The sequence below is a fragment of the Eschrichtius robustus genome, chromosome 4, assembly GCF_028021215.1.
Source record: "Eschrichtius robustus isolate mEscRob2 chromosome 4, mEscRob2.pri, whole genome shotgun sequence".
NCBI classification, from domain to species: Eukaryota; Metazoa; Chordata; class Mammalia; order Artiodactyla; family Eschrichtiidae; genus Eschrichtius; species Eschrichtius robustus.
In genome coordinates, this window is record NC_090827.1 from 76,287,649 (window position 1) to 76,309,438 (window position 21,790).

Here is a 21,790-nt window from a genome sequence, read left to right on the forward strand (position 1 = left end):
TCTAGGAATTCAGAGAAGAGGAGGAGAAATGTGTGTTAGGGAGCTTCTAATGGGTGGCATGCACTGGGCAGCTTATAGGTGGTAGGTACCCAACAATAAACACTTTTCAGTTGAAAGGTTGGACTTCAAAGAAGTCTGGACTTCAAGGAAATCTGGACTTCTACCTGTCTGGGAGGTACAGGCTGGGTGAACTGCAGGAGGAGGAAGCAGCAGACACCAGCTGTTCCTTACTTGATCTTGGAAATTAAATTACCTCTGGGAAGGAACACACAGGGGCAGAATCACACACTCCCCATAAGGCAAGGCAGGCACATTTCCGTGATGTCAGGCACACAGGCAGCTCTCTCAGGGGTGAGAGAGCCCCACTTCTCCCTCTCCCCTCCCCAGAAAGGGGTTCCACCTGGAGGTTTTATCAGTGACCTAGGGCAAGAAAGAAGAGGCAGTACTGGGGGAAACGGGCCTCCAGCTGTACCTCTGAACTGAATTACAGGAATGCAGCAGGCAGGGTCCCGACCAAGTTTAGACCTACTTGGAAAGACTGAGTACCAAATTTTTTCATCAAATTTGCCAAATTACGAGCAGCATGGTAACAAAGCACATGAGGTTTAGAAACAGAAGACTTGGATGTGAGCCTCCTGGCTGTGTGATCTTCGGCAATAATAATATATATATATTAAAATTTATTTATTTAGTTTTGGCTGCGTTGGGTCTTCGTTGCTGCGCACGGGCTTTCTCTAGTTGCGGGGAGCGGGGGCTACTCTTCATTGTGGCGCACGGGCTTCTCATTGCGGTGGCTTCTCTTGTTGCAGAGCACGGGCTCTAGGTGCGCGGGCTTCAGTAGTTGTGGCACGTGGGCTTCAGTAGTTGTGGCTCACAGGCTCTAGAGCACAGGCTCAGTAGTTGTGGCGCACGGGCTTAGTTGCTCCGCGGCATGTGGGATCTTCCCAGACCAGGGATCGAACCCGTGTCCCCCTGCATTGGCAGGCAGATTCTTAACCACTGCACCGCCAGGGAAGCCCCCGGCAATAATAATAATAACCACCAATCCCTACTTTGATGAAAACACTGTGCTGAGAGTTTTACTTTCAGTATCTCATCACCAATATTTTGTTGCAAATAAAACTCAGGGAGTAAATAACCTTATTTAAAGTTGCCTAAATAGAAGTTGTAGCATAAGAAACAGAATTCAGATCTGCTGAATACAATCCCAGGCCAGGCAACTGAAGTGTTTTAAAGTGGTGGAAGGTCTCTAGTATTCCTTCCCATGAGTGAGATGGAGTTTGGGCGGATCAGTGGGAGAGGAAGACAGGATGCCAATTCCAGCCATGTGGGCTGGAATATGGGAGGGCTGGAGACACTAAATAGCTGGAATAATGGGTAAGCCTTCGGCTAAATAGCACAAGGCACTATATAGCAGCAACCCACTTTATGAAATATGAGGCATTGTTTTAAGATATGAATATGAATATGAAAAGGAAATTAAATGTATCACTATCTCCCTGTCCTCAGAGACTTTGTGACCTATGCTACAAAATGAACTTCCAAGTTCACCTAAAGATGCTATGAAATAAACTTTCCATTCAAAGTTATGGAATCAAACCTTTTAATATTGTGTCTAAACTTTTTTCTCAGATCCCTGGCTATGATTCAGATGAAATAAGAGGTAACTGACTTCATTTTCTACACAGTGTTTTTACAAATGGCTTACATACGCACGCAGGCTCTCAAATATTCTTATAAACACATATATGGACAAGTCCACTTTAGATGCTTAATAAATGCTTACTAATGTCTCACAGTTGTATGTACATTATACACCAGCACTAGGCCAAGTTCCCTTCCAGTTTCCAAGTCAATCTTTTGACTGAATCATGAAATTTAACTCTCTGCTCTAATTCTTTTTTCCAGGAAGGCTAAGAACTGACAGTTTCCTGCTCTTCTGTGTTGCCCCAAATATTCCTTGTTGCCAACCAGGATTTAATGTCCCCACATTCCCCACTTCCAGATGATCTTACTGAAAAATAGAGAAAATGAATAGTAATAGTAGTAGTAGTAATAATTATAATAATAGCGGTAGTCACAGTGGTAATATTAATACTGGCTAAATGTTACTCGGCACTTGCTATGTCCCCTCCATGTGTGCTAACTTCTTTAATATAACACCTAAATCCTTGTGATATATAATATTTAAACCTTATGTGGAAGGCACTATTATTAAGCCTATTTATAGATGAGGAAACTGAGGCTTAAAGACAATGAGTGACTTGCCGTAAATTGAATGACTGTATACGTGTGAACCTGTTTCTGGACTGTGTTCTACGGGTCTATTTGTCTGTTTTTACAGCAGTAATACCACACTGTCTTAGTTACTATAGCTTTTTAGTGAGTCTTGATATCTAGCAGTTTATGTTCTCCAGCTTTGTTTTTTTTTTCCAGATGGCTACTCTTGTCTCTGCATTTCTACATAAACTCACACACACACACACACACACAGACTCTAATACACTCCTAGGATTACTTTTGTGATGGCATTGGATCTATAGATAAACTTTGGGATACCTGACATCTTTACAATAGTCAATCTTCTAATCCATGAACACTGGATATTCCTTCATTTACTAATATTTAGATCCTCTTTACTTACTCTTAATAATGTTTTGTAGTTCTCTGTATAGAGGTCTTTTACATATTTCGATAGATTTATTCCTACATATTTGATGTTTCTAAATCTACTGTAAATGGTATAGGCTAAAATTTTTATTTTTCTAATTGTTTATTGGCAGAATATTAAAGTATCACTTGGTTATTGATTATTGATGTTATAACTAGGCTTAGCTAAATTTATTTGTTAATCATAATAATATGACTGTTGATTCTTTTGGATTTTCTATGCATAGAATCATGTTATCTATGACAAAAGAGTTTTATTTGTTCATTTTCAATCTCCTTCTCTCCTTCCTCCCTTCCTTCCTTTCTCTCTTCCTTCCATACTGCAATTAGCTAGGACCTTCACATGAACTTAAATAGAAGTGGTAATGGTGGACTTTGTCATATTCCCAAACTGAGCAAAAAAGTATTCAATATTTTACCTTAAATTATGATGTTAGCTATAGAATTTCTATAGATGCACTTATATTACTGCTTCTTTGAAAAGACAAGCAGTCTGTCTCTTATAGCTGACTTTAAGATTTTTCTTTTTCTTTGGTTTTCTCAGTTTTAGTCTGTTGTGGCTAGGTGTGAATTTCTTCTAATTTATCTAGCTTAGGGTACATAATACTCCTTAAACCTGTGGCTTGGTGTCTTTCATCAGTTTGGGAAAATTCTCAGCCATTATTTCTTCAAATACTGCTTCTGCCCCGTTTTTCTCTATTCCCCCTCTGATTCTCCAATGTTAGACCTTTTCAACATGAGCCACATGTCTTTCATGCTCTTTTCTGTATCTGTTGTTCTTTTTACTCAATATGATTCAGTCTGGATTTTTCTACTGACCTAGCTTTCAGCTCATTAATCCTCTCTTTAGTGGTGTCCAGTCTGTTGTTAAAACTACCTACTGAGTTTTTACTATCAGTAGCATTTTTCAAATCAAGAATTTCCAACCAAATGTAAAATCAATAGCTCGTGGGAAGCAGCCGCATAGTACAGGGAGATCAGCTCCGTGCTCTGTGACCACCTAGAGGGATGGGATAGGGAGGGTGGGAGGGAGACTCAAGAGGGAGGGGATATGGGGATATATGTATATGTATAGCTGATTCACTTTGTGATACAGCAGAAACTAACACACCATTGTAAAGCAATTATACTCCAATAAAGATGTTAAAAAAAAAAGAATTTCCATATGATCCTTTTTAATAGATTCTAGTTCTCTAGTGAAATTATCCACCTTGTCAACTATTTTGTTGAATATATTAATCACAATTGTTTAAAAGGCTCTGTCTGAAACTGCAATATCTTAGCCCCCTTCGGGTCTATTTCTATTATCTTGTTTTCTTCATAGTCTGATTCTTAACTGCCTGGTAATTTTTTAATTGAATTCTGCACATAATGCACAAAGAACTGTAGAGACTGGGTTCTCTCCTTTCAGAGAGGACTTGCTCGCTCCTCTAGCAAGCAGCAAAGGAGCAAAAACACCTCAATCCAATCAGAAACCAAGCTTATCTTGGCTGGTTAGCAATCTTTGTCAGGCTCAGACTACCTCTGCTTGGTCCCCACTTGTAGGGTACAGGCCTCCCGGAGTCTTAACTAAGAATCTGGGTTATTTCCTAAGGCCCTTCTCCTTGGTGGATTCTCAAACTCCAATTTTTGTCTTTCCAGCACCCTAGACTGCCCTGTTTTTCAGCCTGCATTCCTGTGCAGCTGTATCAACAGATACCTCAAAAGGAAAACTGTTGCCTAGATTCAGGTTCATTCTGGGCTTCTCTTCTCTTGGGGGGAACTTAGTCCCTCAAGTCCTGGCTGTCATGGCAGCCTCAAACTCTAATTTTCGTGTTCCCAGCTCCATGAGATTGCCTACAGCTCTGCTGCCTTCTCCTCCTCTTGGCAGCCACCCTGAGCCTTTTTGGTCTCTTGACCTGCACCCTGAGAGTCAACTAATGCCAACAGGAGAGAAGCAATATGCAGAAATGTGCTATATTATTTTGCAAGTAAGGTCAGACCCAGGTTAGGTGGAAAGGTATTGTACAAAAGACCTTAGTGAGTAACATTATCTGTCCTTTCACAGGCAGAAATCCTTCAAAAACAATACAGAAATCAATGAGTAGGACTGCAAATCCTTAGCTCCCGGACCCATTTTAGGCCTGCACTGGATTCTGCCTGCCACACTCCTCCACGACTGTGCTTGGAGGCCCGGAGAGCTGCTCGTCGCATCTCTAGTGGGTCTCTAACGGAAACGAGCGCCAAGAGAGGGAGCTGCGAATCCAGGGCAGCGGCAGCTCTGGCAGATGGCAGCCCTGGCACAGCCAGCAGTCTCTGCTGACTCTGTGATCACGGAGGCCACGGCTGGAATCCTTTCGGACAAAGAAGCTAAGGCCCCGGGAGGTGAAGGGAGAGACTTGATCAAGACAGAACTGAAACCCGGGGGACAGTGACAGTAATAATCGCTGGCCTTTCGACTGCCCTCAGAGGATCCTCTGCTTATTTCTGTAATATGATTGACACCTGTAAACGGTCTCCAGCTGAAGTCCTCTCCAATTCCACTTCCTCTCAAATCCTACATCAATCTTCAAGCAATTACTTTGCCAGCTCAGAAACCTCTAGTGGTTCCTTTTTTGCCAAAGTCCTACCAGATGAAGCTGTAATGGTTGCTTGGCATTTAATGCTCTTCATGTTTGGCCTTTAAGGACCCTGAACCACTCTGGCTCTATGAAATCCATGCAGTGCAGGGATTTAGCACTCGGACTCGGGCCAGTGTGCCTCCTTGTGAAACCTGGTTCTCCCACTTCTAGCTGTGTGGCCTTGGGCACGTCACTAAACCTCCAGGTGCCTCAGTTTCCTTATCTGAAAATGAGGATGATAATAGGACCCACCTCATGGAGCTTTTGTTAGGATTAAATGAGCTAAGTTCTTATAGAAGTGTTACCTATTATTATCAAATGTTACCCTACTTCAAACATCCTGTAAGGCAAACCCAACCATTCGGTTCCCCGAATACCCTCTCTGGGCTCTATCACTGCATGGGCTCTTCCTCCCCATGGATGGACTGTCCAAGGCCAATCTCTCAGTTCAGGTCCTACCCATCCTTCAAGGTCCAGCTCACATCTTATCAACCCCACACAGCCTTTCCTCTTTCCTTGGAAGAAGGGGATTTTTTCTCCCACTGAAAGCCCTATGCATGCATCTCTTGTTACATACATGTCTATGTTATGGTTACTATAATCATGCCTTAAATGAGAGGGAAAATAAAAGTGCTTTGCATATTGTAAAATGCTCCACAGATGTGATTCTAATAATGATAATGGTATCATCTTGTCTCCACCACAGTACTAGGAGTTGTGTGAGGGCAGGGATCACATCTGTTATCTTTGTTTCTCCCATAGAACTTTACAAAATAAAGTTTGTGAATAAGTTTTTTTCAATGGATGAGTAAAGGATTAACACTGAAGGGTAGTTAACCGGATGTGTTTCCCATGGAGAGGTCACTGAGGGAATGAAAGCATGATGCAAACATACTGATGGGAGGAGGGGGAATATTTTCTGATGGTGGGTATTTTTCAGGGAGGGCAGGCCTATGTAGAAGGCCATCAGAGAAAGTTCTGAGGAGCCAAAGGGTGGGCAAGCCAGGATGTTCAGCACCTTTAAAGGTTCCTTCTAGGCCTCCTTTTCAACTCAAACCAGGGAATTGCTCCAGGCTTTGTTTCCCACCTTCTATTTCATGCCGTCTCTCTCTCACCAAGTTTTTCAGGTTTCTTTCTATGTCAGTTATAGTTCTTTGTTGCAAGTTAACAGAAACTAACTTTGTCTCACTCAACCAAAAGAAAATCTACTAGATGAACAGTGAGGGCTCACAGAACAACGAAATCTAGAGTCAAAGCTTGGAGAAAGACAGGGGTAAAGAGAGGTCTAGAGGTCTAGGCATTGGGAACCACAGCGTCCATCACACCACGGGAAGAGCCCAGTTACACACTGCTCTCGTGGTTGTGTCCTTACTTCCTGGACCCACCTGCCAAGTCAAAGCCCTAGGAGACAAAGACTGATGGGCCAGGCTGGGTCACATGCTCATGCCAGGCTTCAGCAGGAGGGCAAGTAAAAGATCTGGCCCTTTTGGCTTCTGTCATAGGAAGCAGGCACTATGTCCTGTCAGAAGGGCACACAGTGAGGCAAAGTTGATTCCCTGAAAGGAAATGTGGGTGCTGTTGAGAAGAAGAACCAGATGCTAACAGCTGAATGACCAAAAACAGCCATCACACTATGCCTTTGGATCTCCTTTTGATTCTCCTTTCCCACCTAGCCCATCTGCATGGACAGCTCATTTGGACAGTTCTCTGGTGTTCTGATATCACTTCTCCCCCAAGAGGCTGCCTTTCTTTCTTGGTGGCACATGCTGCTGCCTGAGAGCAAAGGATGACACGCCCCATGCTCCTAGGATGTCCAAGCCCAGGTCCAGTGCCCTATGCCCATGCTTATCTGCAGAAGTGGTAGAGATCAGATAGAGGGTGTGTGATGGGCCTGTGGCCTGGAGCTTAGGCACTGGAAGGTGACAGTAAAGAGAGAAGGTGAGAAAGAAAGCAATACAAAGTTATCCCTTAGACGTGCTATTCCATCCCTCACCCACTGTGCAGTTAGTGCTAAGGAGCGCAGGGAGGAGTCAAGCAGAGTCATCTCCATTTTAAGTTCTGTTGTCTGGAACTACTGTTTGCAGTGGGGTCTGCTGTGAAAGGAACAATGAAAAGGGAGGGAAAGTTTGCTGGGGGAGGCGTTTCTGGGCAAGGTCTCCTCATGAATAAAATGTGACACAAGACAGGGATGATCCCCTTTCCGTTCCTGGTCTGTGTCATCTGCATGTGACACCTGGAACAGTGGCAGCCATCTTGGAGCTATGAGGAAACAAGCCTGAGGACAAGAGCCTACTCCCTGAAAATACGAGAGAAAAAAAGGAATCAGACTGGATCTTGATGATGTTGCTGGGTTGCTTCATTAATGGACCTTGGAACTTGGAAAGTCTTCCAGACTATCAGGAATCAGATAATATATTTCATTACTGTTGAAGAAAGATACCAGTAGAAGTGTTTTCTGTTACAACTGAAATCATCCTACCTGATACAGTCTTCTAGCCACTACTCTAAACTCTGGGCACATCTAAGACCCACTGACATCATCTAACCTTGGAGTATGAGCCTACAGAGGGAAATTCTCCCCACCCAAAAAAGAAGAAGGCTCTCTGCAGCTGCACAGTTAACACATGTCTCAGGCCAGCCCTCCTACTCCTCCTTTGTCTTTTTTGGACAAGCATCATGTAATTTGGGACCATAGATATTGGGTAATTACCACAGCAATGATTAGGGATTCACTTCAGGAATAAGGAAATATAATTATAGTCCAATTGCAGCTTGTTTCCATGACAACAGGGGCAATTGTAATTGATCAGCACTTTTCTTCCTAAGCAGATCCGTGAGTCTCATTCAAATGAAATGCTAAAGAGCAATTAACTATCCTCATCAAACAAACTAGAGTTGCTGGAAGAGCCTGAAGTCAGATTACACTTTGTGTGGCGTCTTGGAGGTTCATCCTGGACTCTGGTAGTTTATGAAAATATTTGGTACTCAATAGGCTATAGAGTACCAAATTACCTAATAATTACAATAGAAACAGGATACATCATAAAAAATTCAAGGAAGAGGAAGAAAGTTTGGAATCTTAAAACACAGATTCTCAGAACTGGAAGTCAAAGGATCATCTACTTCAGCCCCTTGGCTCAGTCCTATGCCTAGATCACGTAGGACGAGCAATCGTCTAGCCTGCCTCTAACGCTCTGTAGGGTTTCCACGGGCTTCCACGCTACCTGTTCCACTCCTCAGATGCCCCACCTGGAGAAAGATCTTTTCATAAACCTCTCTAGCCAGGCTTCCCTGGTGGCGCAGTGGTTAAGAATCCGCCTGCCAATGCAGGGGACATGGGTTCGATCCCTGGTCTGGGAAGATCCCACATGCCCGCGGAGCAAGTAAGCCCGTGGGCCACAACTACTGAGCCTGCGCTCTAGAGCCCACGAGCCACAACTACTGAAGCCTGCGTGCCTAGAGCCCGTGCTCCGCAAAAAGAGAAGCCATCGCAATGCGAAGCCCGTGCACTGCAACACCCGCACACTGCAACAAAGTAGCGCCTGCTCGCCGCAACTAGAGAAAGCCACACACAGCAGCGAAGACCCAACACATACAAAAATAATAAATAAATAAAAGTAAATAAATTTATTTTACAAAAACCAAAAAACCTCTCTAGCCACTGTTGGAATCAATTTAGTCTTGGTCTATGCTCTGGAAATAGAAAGCTAGTTATCGACAACCTCTTTATCTCAGTGCCCTGCATTTGTAAAGTGCTTTTTTATAGCAGATAGTGTAATGTCATGTGCATTTTTTTGTCCTCATAATAATCCTTGAAGACAGCATATCCATTTAACAGATAAAGAGGCTGGTTTGGTTAAGGTCACACAGCTCATGAGTGAAAGCACCTGTATTCACAAGAGGACCCTGGCTCCTGATCTGCTGCTCTCCCACATCTTGTATCTCCAATAATAGCCAAAACTGATTCATCATCTTTCTTTCCCCGAGACTTACTCAGCCCAGCTCTATTTGTTCTCCTGCTTAGCTCTAATTTTCATGCATTTAATGCTTTTGTACCTCTTCTCTACTCCCTGTTCAATTTCAGCACATTCCAGGTTCTTATGGATCGAGGATAAATGATCAAGTAAAATAAGTCTTTTCTGACTTCATCTGAAAAGCAGCAAGGCCAAGGGACCTAAGCACACATGGTAATCAGGGAGCCTGAGCTTCACTGTAATTTCACTGGTGACATGCTGTCTCACTACACCAACCATGTAATTTTCCTTTTCCAGCAGGTCAGAGGGACAGTGATACTCTTCATCATGATGGGAAACTGAAGGATGAATTAGACAAACACTGACTGGTACAGTGGGAAGAGTCAGTATGGTAAAAAGGGCAGGATTCATGTACTCATTCATTCAATGAATAACTACTGAATGCCTGCTATGTGCCAGGCACAGTGCTAGAGGCTGGAAATACGATGAAAGGCAAGGCATGCAGGCCTGCTTTTACGGAAGTTGTGTGAACATTGGAGGCAGGGGTCCTGATCTAGGCTCAGGGGGCCAGAGAAAGCTTGCTCCCTCGAGGAAGGTGCGTTTGTGCAGAAAACTGAAGGATGAAGAGGAATTAGCTGGGGGAAGGAGGTGGAGATGGGGGTGGGGCTGTTCTAGACAAAAGGATTACCAAGTGCAAAATCAGCTGACCTGGAGTCCAGTCATATCTCTAACACTAACAGCACTTGTGAAGTGAAGGTACTGGATCTGCACTAAAAACGACCTTAAACTTTTAACACTGGTGTGTGCACGCACGTGTGTGTGTGTGTGTGTGTGTATATCTGTGTGTGCTGGTGGCGGGGAGAGACTACTGAATAAGGGTCTCATATAAGTGAAGAGTACAATTTACATTATTAGGGGGGCAGGGGTGTGGGGTCAGCCAGAGGCACATATTTCAAGTAGGCAGCCTCAAACATGACCTGTATCTTTCCCCAGGTCCCCTCTCCTCTATCAAGATGCCCATGGACCCCCAATGCAGGGCACAAAACCCTCAAGTAAATGGGAGCAGCTGCTTACCCTTCCAAGCTAGCCTGTTACACTCTGCACTTACATCCTACTTCAAAATTACCCCTTTCTGTTCCACCCCAAATTTCTACCTCCTATTTTAGGGTTTCAGAGGAGGAAAATATGCCCCTTGTCTCTCCTGCCAACATGAACTTAACCACCTCAGCCAGGTATAACCTCATCAAGACTACATTTATTCCTTTCTTAAAAAACATCTTAAACAGGTGGGGTCCACGCAGTCCGCCTGGAGGATTCAACCCAGCAGCGGGTCCGGCCGTGCTGGCATTCCAGCGGACCTTTCCCGCTCCCCGTTCCTCCTGACCCCTCCCCCAGCCCTCCCTCCACCCCTCGCCTCTCCCCCCGTGCCTCTGCCCCCCGCGTCTCCGTGGGTGGAGGTGGGCCGGTGGGGCCGGGGGTGGAGCCGGTGGGAGACCGCCCCCCAGCTGGTGACTGGCCGCCACCAGGCATATTTCCACCGCAGCGGTGCGCTGCGACCGGCTCCAGGACGGCTGGGAAGGCCGAAGGGGAAGGTGGCTCGGGGTGGGGGGGGGGGCGCGTCGTCTCCACAGCCGGCCCACCCTCCCCGAGTGTTACAGCCCCCCAGCAGCAGGGTTATAAATATATATGCACCCAACATAGGAGCACCTCAATACATAAGGCAACTGCTAACAGCCATAAAAGAGGAAATCGACAGTAACAAAATAATAGGGGCAGACATTAACACGTCACTTACACCAATGGACAGATCATCCAGACAGAAAATTAATAAGGAAACACAAGCTTTAAATGACACAATAGACCAGATAGATTTAATTGATATTTATAGGACATTCCATCCAAAAACAGCAGATTACACTTTCTTCTCAAGTGTGCACGGAACATTCTTCAGGATAGATCACATCTTGGGTCACAAATCAAGCCTCAGTAAATTTAAGAAAATTGAAATCATATCAAGCATCTTTTCTGACCACAACGCTATGAGATTAGAAATGAATTACAGGGGAAAAAAACGTAAAAAACACAAACACATGGAGGCTAAACAATACGTTACTAAATAACCAAGAGATCACTGAAGAAATCAAAAAATACCTAGAGACAAATGACAATGAAAACACAACGATCCAAAACCTATGGGATGCAGCAAAAGCAGTTCTAAGAGGGAATTTTATAGCTATACAAGCCTACCTCAAGAAACAAGAAACATCTCAAGTAAACAATCTAACCTCACACCTAAAGGAACTAGAGAAAGAAGAACACACAAAACCCAAAGTTAGCAGAAGGAAAGAAATCATAAAGATCAGAGCAGAAATAAATGAAATAGAAACAAAGAAAACAATAGCAAAGATCAATAAAACTAAAAGCTGGTTCTTTGAGAAGATAAACCAAATTGATAAACCATTAGCCAGATGCATCAAGAAAAAGAGGGAGAGGACTCAAATCAATAAAATTAGAAATGAAAAAGGAGAAGTTACAATAGACACCGCAGAAATACAAAGCATCCTAAGAGACTACTACAAGCAACTATATGCCAATAAAATGGACAACCTAGAAGAAATGGACAAATTCTTAGAAAGGTATAACCTTCCAAGACTGAACCAGGAAGAAACAGAAAATATGAACAGACCAATCACAAGTAATGAAATTGAAAGTGTGATTAAAAATCTTCCAACAAACAAAAGTCCAGGACCAGATGGCTTCACAGGTGAATTCTATCAAACATTTAGAGAAGAGCTAATACCCATCCTTCTCAAACTCTTCCAAAAAATTGCAGAGGAAGGAACACTCCAAAACTCATCCTATGAGGTCACCATCACCCTGATACCAAAACCAGACAAAGATACTACAAAAAAAAGAAAATTACAGACCAATATCACTGATGAATATAGAGGCAAAAAACCTCAACAAAATACTAGCAAACAGAATCCAACAACACATCAAAAGGATCATACACCATGATCAAGTGGGATTTATCCCAGGGATGCAAGGATTCTTCAATATATGCAAATCAATCAATGTGATACACCATATTAACAAATTGAAGAATAAAAACCATATGATCATCTCAATAGATGCAGAAAAAGCTTCTGACAAAATTCAACACCCATTTATCATAAAAACTCTCCAGAAAGTGGGCACAGAGGGAACCTACCTCAACATAATAAAGGCCATATATGACAAACCCACAGCAAGCATCATTCTCAATGGTGAAAAACTGAAAGCATTTCCTCTAAGATCAGGAACAAGGCAAGGATGTCTACTCTCACCACTATTATTCAACATAGCTTTGGAAGTCCTAGCCACGGCAATCAGAGAAGAAGAAATAAAAGGAATACAAATTGGAAAAGAAGAAGTAAAGCTGTCACTGTTTGCAGATGATATGATACTATACATAGAGAATCCTAAAAATGCCACCAGAAAACTACTAGAGCTAATCAATGAATTTGGTAAAGCGGCAGGATACAAAATTAATGCACAGAAATCTCTTGCATTCCTACACACTAATGATGAAAAATCTGAAAGAGAAATTAAGGAAACACTCCCATTTACCACTGCAACAAAAAGAATAAAATACCTAGGAATAAACCTACCTAGGGAGACAAAAGACCTGTATGAAGAAAACTACAAGACACTGATGAAAGAAATTAAAGATGATACCAACAGATGGAGAGATATACCATGTTCTTGGATTGGAAGAATCAATATTGTGAAAATGACTATACTACCCAAAGCAATCTACAGATTCAATGCAATCCCTATCAAATTACCAATGGCATTTTTTATGGAACTAGAACAAATCATCTTAAAATTTGTATGGAGACACAAAAGACCCCGAATAGCCAAAGCAGTCTTGAGGGGAAAAAACGGAGCTGGAGGAATCAGACTCCCTGACTTCAGACTATACTACAAAGCTACAGTAATCAAGACAATATGGTACTGGCACAAAAACAGAAACATAGATCAATGGAACAAGACAGAAAGCCCAGAGATAAACCCATGCACCTGTGGTCAACTAGTCTGTGACAAAGGAGGCAAGGCTATACAATGGAGAAAAGACAGTCTCTTCAATAAGTTGTGCTGGGAAAACTGGACAGCTACATGTAAAAGAATGAAATTAGAACACTCCCTAACACCATACACAAAAATAAACTCAAAATGGATTCGAGACCTAAATGTAAGACCTCACACTATAAAACTCTTAGAGGAAAACATAGGAAGAACACTCTTTGACATAAATCACAGCAAGATCTTTTTTGATCCGCCTCCTAGAGTAATGGAAATAAAAACAAAAAGTAACAAATGGGACCTAATGAAACTTCAAAGCTTTTGCACAGCAAAGGAAACCATAAACAAGACGACAAGACAACCCTCAGAATGGGAGAAAATATTTGCAAACGAATCAACAGACAAAGGATTAATCTCCAAAATATATAAACAGCTCATGCAGCTCAATATTAAAGAAACAAACAACCCAATCCAAAAATGGGCAGAAGACCTAAATAGACATTTCTCCAAAGAAGACATACAGATGGCCAAGAAGCACATGAAAAGCTGCTCAACATCACTAATTATTAGAGAAATGCAAATCAAAACTACAATGAGGTATCACCTCACACCAGTTAGAATGGGGATCATCAGAAAATCTACAAACAACAAATGCTGGAGAGGGTGTGGAGAAAAGGGAAACCTCTTGCACTGTTGGTGGGAATGTAAATTGATACAGTCACTATGGAGAACAGTATGGAGGTTCCTTAAAAAACTAAAAATAGAATTACCATATGATCCAGCAATCCCACTACTGGGCATATACCCAGAGAAAACCATAATTCCAAAAGACACATGCACCCGAATGTTCATTGCAGCACTATTTACAATAGCCAGGTCATGGAAGCAACCTAAATGCCCATCAACAGACGAATGGATAAAGAAGAAGTGGTACATATATACAATGGAATATTACTCAGCCGTAAAAAGGAACGAAATTGAGTCATTTGTTGAGACGTGGATGGATCTAGAGACTGTCATACAGAGTGAAGTAAGTCAGAAAGAGAAAAACAAATATCGTATATTAACGCATGTATGTGGAATCTAGAAAAATGGTACAGATGAACTGGTTTGCAGGGCAGAAGTTGAGACCCAGATGTAGAGAACAAACGTATGGACACCAAGGGGGGGAAACCATGGGGGGAGTGGGGGTGGAGGTGTGATGAATTGGGCGATTGGGATTGTGATGTGTATAAAATCGATGACTAATAAGAACCTGCTCTATAAAAACAAAAAACAAAAAACAAAAACATCTTTATTGAGACGCAATTCCAATACCATAAAATTCACCCTTTTAAAGGGTACATTTAAATGATTTTTAGTATATTCACAAAATTGGGCAACCATCACTGCCACCTAAATTTAGAAGATTTTTATAACCCCAAAGAAACCACGTACCCATTAGCAGTCACCCCCACCCTACCAAGCACCTGTCAACCACTAATCTTTCTGTCTCTGTGGATTTGCCTGTTTGGAACATTTCACATAAATGGAATCATATAATAGGTGGTATTTTTTTATTTGGCTTCTTTCACTTAATGTATTGTTTTCAAAGTTTATCCATGTTATACCATGTATCAGGATTTCATTCTTTTTCATTCCCAAATAATATTCCATTGTATGGATATACGCCACGTTGTATTTATCCATTCATCTTTTGATGGACATTTGGATGGTTTCCACTTTGGGGCTATTATGAATAATGCTGCTGTGAACATTTGTATACAAGTTTTTGTGTGGACATATATTTTCATTCCTCTTGGGTATATACCTAGGAGTGGAATTGCTAGGTCATATGGTAACTCTATGTTTAACATTTTGAGGAGCTGTCAAAGTGTTTTCCAAAGTGGCTGCATCATTTTACATTATCAGCAATGTATGAGGGTTCCAATTTCTCCACATCCTCACCAACACGTACTATTGTCTGTCTTTTTTATTATAGCCTTCCTAATGGGTGTGAAGTGATCAGTTCAGAACCTGTGTCCCAGGGAGGGGATTCAGAGGGAAAGGCAGATTATATGGGCAGAGATCCTCCCTGGGGAGTGGAGGGGTTCAAGCCACATATTGGGTGCCCCAGTCCTGGGGTCCAACACAGGGGAGACGAGCTCCCTTGGCTGGTTGGAGGGCCAGTGGGACTAACAGGGGGGCTGTGGGAAGCCTGGACTCTTCTCAGGAGGAGTAGGTACATTGAAATGCAAAAACCCTAATCTCGTATTTTGCAGCCTGTTTCAACTTTATTAGTCAAATGGTTTATTTGTGGATTCCTTAGGATTTTCTATATACAAGATCATGGTATCTGCAAATAGATAGCTTTTATTTCTTCCTTTCCAAAATTGATACCTTTTATTTCTTTTTCTTGCCTAACTGTCCTAGCTATAACCTATGGTATAGTACAGTACAGTGTTGAATAGCCATTCTTGTCTTTTTCCTGATCTCAAGGGGAACACATTCATTCTTTCACCATTTAGTATACTATTAGCTGTGGATTTTCATAGATGTCCTTTATCAAGTTGAAGAAGTTCCTTTCCATGCCCAGTTTTGAGTGTTTTTATCATGTAAGGGTGTTGGATTTTGTGAAACGCTTTTTTCTACATTAACTGAGATGATCATGTGGTTTTTGTCCTTTATTTTATTAACATGGTGTGTTATATTGATTGATTTTTGTATATAAAACGAACCTTGTACTCCTGGCTTAGATCCCATTCGGTCATGGTGTAGAATCCTTTTTTATATGTTGTTGGATTCAGTTTGCTAGTATTTTGTTTGGGATTTTTTATGTCTTTATTCATAAGAGCTATTGGTCCGTAGTTTTCTTTTGTGTGTGATGTTTTGGTGTTAGGGTAACACTGGCCTCATACAACGAGTGGGAAAGTTTCCTCCTATTCTATTGGTGTCACACTCATTCTTGTGTGAAAGTCTCTGCTCATGCCATTCCTGATCTGAAACATCCGTGCCTTGCCTCTCAGCACTCCAAGTCCTGTCCCTTGTTGGGAGACAGCTCAAGCTCAAGTTCTCCTCATTCCTGAGCCCCTTCCTATCTGCTCCAGCCCCACAGTGAGCTCACCCTCCGTGGAGCCCCTTCGGTTCTCACCATGCTTACAGCTGGCGCTTACTGTAAAGTGCTGTAGCTATGCATGATCACAGTAAATGCCATGTGTTAGGCAGAAATTGGAAGTAGGACAAGTGGTGTCCCAATAAGTAGCAGAGCCTCCATCAGGCAGCTGAAGGCAGGAAGATACCTGAGCCTGGTGACCCAGGACCAGCAGGGCAACTCAGGGCCATATGACTAGCTCCCTAGTATGGCCGCAGCAGAATACAGAGGCAGAATAGCAGCAATGCACTCATTACTGCTTGAATAGTGGCTCAGCAACTTACTAGCAAGTCATTCTCTAGCCCTAGTTTTCTCATCTTTGAAATGGGAATAATAATGTCAATCTCAGAGTCACGGTAAATATTACAGGAATTCACCTATGCAAAACACATTGTATTAAGTTTAATATATGGTAGCTTCAATATACACCCATGGATATTCTCTGTGAAACAAAAATTTGTGGTTAAATCTTGGAAATGCTGCAAACTACATCCCTCTTCTTGGAAATTCCCAGGGCACACTGGCATAGTAAAAGATCTGAAAAGTCCTATGTAAAGAATCCTATTTAATTCATTTTGGTCCAGGATTTCCCAGATCTCTTTGTCAAACTGACCCTCTCCCCCTTTTAAATTTAACATCTATTAAACACACTTTGGGAAACACAATATTAGCTGTATTTAGTTACTAAAGGAAGCCACATTCAATTGTTAAAAACTGATCACGTTTTACTGTTTTGCTTTTCCCATAGGCATGTATAATTTAAAAGTAGTAGCCTAGGAGAAATAAAGGCTTCTAACCTAGAGAGAACAGAATGCTTTGAAACCCAAAGGAAATGAGAAATTTCAGGCAGAAGGAGATCAATAAAGAGCTATTTTTGGCCATGGAGACATTTCTAGAATTACAGATTCTTAGAGTTTGACAGCATGTTAAAGTTCAGCTCCTTTAAATTCTCACCCAGTGCAGAAATTGCCCTTCATCAGTTCCAATGCCTCTGGCACATACCCAGCCTCCCCATTTTTAAGCAGCTCTAGTAATTAAGAAATTTTCCCTCACATTGGGCTGAAATCTGCCTCCTTGGAACCTCCACCAGAGATCATGTTAATGGAATTTTGACTTTTGTGCTTTAGTGAGAGCTGCCCATTTTGGAAATAGCAAATAAAAGGCACAGACATTTTTTGAATCCTTACGCAATGTGAAGTAACATATCTGTTAATTGAACAGTGAACTGAAAATAAGAATTGTTGGAAGCAACATTTTTCATTTTCTCCATCTGTAAATAGGGCGAATAATCAGAAGTTCAGCTATACTGTAAGTGATGCATGTAATATTTACTTTGTGGGCGGGATTATTTTTCAATTGGAAGTTTCTGAGAAGAAAGAGGGAATATATATTTTAAGCAACTTCTATTTTCCTATTTTTTTAATTTTAAAAACATTTGAAGAGCCTTTTTTAAACTCATCGTCCCAAGCTTATCCTTCTAGCTTCCTGTATTATACAAATAAGTATTAAATAATTAAAATATAGTATATGTCTTATAAATATAGGTTTATCAATAAGAACAGGTAACATTACCTACATTTAATGGAAATGTAGCTGTTTGATCCAATGTAAATTTCCCCAAGGCAAATCTTAAAATCTTTAAGTTTTAAAACTTAAAACCTTAAGGAAAACCCCAAGGGGTAAACAGAATACCACTTTAAATGGGAAGAGAACAAGGGTCTACGGTCTTCTAAGAGTCTAATAAAATTCAGCAAGAAATCAGAGACTTGACAAAACCATAACCTGCTATAAAAAAGACAAGTTGTGTTTTCATAGGACAGTCCTTCCAAAGGAGAACTTTCCAGACTTGATCTCAGATTTTGCATTAAACTGCTACTTGGTCACATTTTAGTATCTGTACCTCATTCTGATGCTGTGAAGCAAAAAGGTTCACATTCCTATTTTGCAAGGGAAGAAACCAAAGTAAAGTCAAACCTGATTCGTGCTGGACAATACTCAATTCTATACTGATACTGACGTTCCAACAATTGGGTTAGTTTGGTGCTAGCTGTGTTCTCCTTTCAGTGAAATTGTTCTCTTTGGTTAAATTCAATAGTTTCCTTAATAAAGACAATGGAAAACAAATACAGGCCTGTGGAGGAAAAGACTCAGCATTACTTAAGGCTAACAAATGCTGTTGTGGGCACCATCATGCTTAATGTGCACGGCTTGCCTGAGGATTCTGTAATCTGGGCTCAACTGTAGTTGACAACACTATACTCACAGACAGACCACTGAGGCTGTTTTCGTCTTTGTCCTTCAAACACAGTGAGAATACCACAGGTTACATCATCTATGCCTTCAACACGTACTAGGACAACTTAATGCAGTGCCAGTCATTCATAGGAAACACTTTTTGAGTGCCTAAGGTGAGGCTGAATAATACCTGGTCCCTGGCTTCATAGAACCGGCAGCTGAGAGAGACAGACTAGCCGATCAATCATTTGCAGAGAAAGTAACAAGTTCTTTGCGGGAGCCAGGCAGTCAAGGGCAAACAAATCAGAGCGGGTAGTGGGAAAGGGCTTCTCAGAGGAGCTGACTTCTGAGCTGTCAGTAGCAGAACGTAACCATCTCTGACTTCAATTCCCAGCACTCAGGTGAGAAAGTACCTCCTTACCCTGCTTCTCTGAGTTCTTGACACGGTAACAGCCAGATGTAGTGCCTGTGCTCTAAGAGGAAGAGAAAGAGAGAGAAAACAGGAAAGAGCAACGAGAAGGAGAGAGAGAGAAGGAGAAGGACGACGAGAGGGAGAAGGGAGGGGAGGAGAGAGAGAGAGAACAAGACGCAGAAACTGAAAGCCCCATTGTAGGCAGGTTCTGGAAGTTGCTAGACATGGCCAGGGGGATGAAGGGTGACACCCTGAGCCCCAGCAGTTTGCATCCTCAACGCGGGTGTAAAACCTAGTGTACGAACCACCCTTCCTCCTCGCCAGGCAATGGGACAGGGGGACATGGTCTCCTCCAACCCGAGGAGCTTGGGTCGAGCCAAGGCAGTGAGCTGCTGCCTTCCTCCCCCAGTGAGGGCAGCAAGATAAAGGCGCACATCCCTACGCTCTCCCACAAAGTGCGGCCAGACGCGTATGCTAATTCCCCGAGGTAAGGTCTCCGCACAGAGCGCACCACGCACCCCAGGCCTCCACCTTCCCAGAAGTGGAGCCCACGAGGATGCCGCTCTGCCTCCTTCGGGACCCCACTCCCCACCCCGGAACTCCACTGAAGGTCAGGAAAAAAAGTGCGAGTGATTACCTCAGGCTGTCCTCCAGGGTCTCCTCGTCGGAAGAGAAGGTCCCATTGCTGACACTCGGGGGAGAGCGACCCTTGCGCCCTGCAGACGCCTCCCGGGCCGTCGACGTGCCTTTCTTTCTCCTTTTGCCAAACAACTTCTTCAAAGGCTGGAATTTGCCTCCCTTCTTCTTGTCTGCGGATTACAAGATAAACACACGCTGCAGTTTGACAGGGCTGCCCCTCTGAGCCTAGAGAGAATTACCACCGGGCTGCGAGCCGGGGCAAAGGGCGGCCCGGCTGTTGAAGCCAAGAGCCACCGGGCCGCGCGCCAGCGCCGTCGTCGGGCAGCCGGTGCGCGCAGCAGCCGCAGCAGCGGGCGAGGCGGGCCCGGGCATGGGTCCGCCGCACCACCAACCCCCCCGCGCCCCCCGGGCTCTCGACAAGCGCCCGCGAGCACCACGAAGGGCTTCCAAGCTTCATGGTGGTCGGCAGGGCATCCCCTGCACGTGCCACACGAAGCTGCTGCCTGCTTTCTTTTAACAAAGCAGATGGCCAGGGCCCCTTTCCACGGAAGAAGCTGAGAAAAACACCTAAGTCAGACAGGTGGTTAAAAGATTTATATATCTGTGTATGTGACTTACGTATATATATCATCTCCCCTGAGAATCACTCTCTTTCAGCCTTTGTTAGGTAACAGAAGATAACTTCTAACTCTTGGCATAAGCTTTGTCCCCAATTCCCTCCATCCCCAAATATTTCCAGTTTATTCCTCTTGTCTCCTTTTAAGATCTACTATGACGAGCACCCAGAGGAGTTGCTATGCACATCTTTCCATATATTACTTGATCCAGTCAGGACCCAGGCTCACTGCCAGCACTTTCTACAGATATTTTAGGTAATACCTTTCAGTTCTGCTCCTTCAGATACAAATCCCTCCAAATTACTCCATTCCTACCCCAGAAAAGAAAGTGTAAATCACCCTCTACTAGGAGAAGTATCTTCTCAGATCTTTCCTTTTCTTTAAGAAGCTTAAAGAGTCATTTATCCAGTGGTCAATCTTTTTTTTAAAGTATTTAACCCTTACTATGCACGACTGCTCTAAGACCTTTACAGATATTAACTCAGTTATCTTCAAAACAACCCTGGGAAGTAGATACTACTAACATCCCTATTTCACAGATGAGGAACCTGAGGCCCAGAGAGATGAAATTACTTGTCTGTGTCATGGGAAACATATCTTGGAAGCTGAAGTCAGGAGCTTTGAGGGAAAAGGAGAGATGAACACTCACAATGTGTACAGAAAAGTACTTGCACAAAACACACAGGTACGAGCCCCCAGCTGGGTATCAGAGCCCCCAGATCTCTGCTGGCCAGAGTCTACAGAGAGATCTGAGTATAAAAATGACATTAATGAGGTTCAAGGTAGTCATATCATTTCCTCTGGTGATCTGCGGCTCTGGCCTTACTAAGAGTTCACAGAAAATCTGACGTGAGGAAGAAACTACTTTGCTCTGAGCAGTGGCGTGAGACAGTGAGGAAGCAGAAAGTATAATCACCAATTACAAAAAGATAACAGTCTGGAATCCTTAGTATAAATACAAACACACCTTCAAACTTCATCAATCCCTGAAATAACATACTGTATCACCCTTGAAAGGACATTTACAACATAGCAGATGCCCCCATACATAAGGCATTGTGCTAGGCATGTATTCCTCAGAGTTAAATTATTTAAAAGACAAGGAAATGTGCAATATAATTGAGATCATACCATTTAAAAATGGTAAAAAAAAAAAACCCCAAAATTGGAGGGTTTATTTCAGAATGTCTGTATGTTTTCAGTGGTTATTTATTCAGGAGTATAGGCCAGATTTTCACAAAACCTACTTTTGGTTCCCATAAGTAAAAGCTCCAAAGGCTAATATAAAAAATTATAATCAGTAGTTTTTGAAGACCACCACAGAATATTAGGGAAATGTTAGAAGAATGGATTCTATATAAAATGAGTAAATTTTAAAAATTTAAATTAAAAAAATTCTATAAGGTGCCTCAAGTATCATTACATTACTATAGAATTGGTCTTTGGCA

General features: G+C 42.5%; 1 protein-coding gene across 2 annotated transcripts in view; it reads right to left on the bottom strand.

Annotated features, from left to right (window-relative positions):
• The window catches only part of CRACD (capping protein inhibiting regulator of actin dynamics), a 277,302-nt gene that overhangs the window by 38,677 nt on the left and 216,835 nt on the right, over positions 1-21,790 (bottom strand). For both annotated transcript variants that reach the window (XM_068542899.1, XM_068542900.1), the window contains one exon: positions 19,724-19,895. The gene's annotated coding sequence lies outside the window, so the exon portion shown is untranslated. The remainder of the gene's footprint in view (positions 1-19,723; positions 19,896-21,790) is intronic.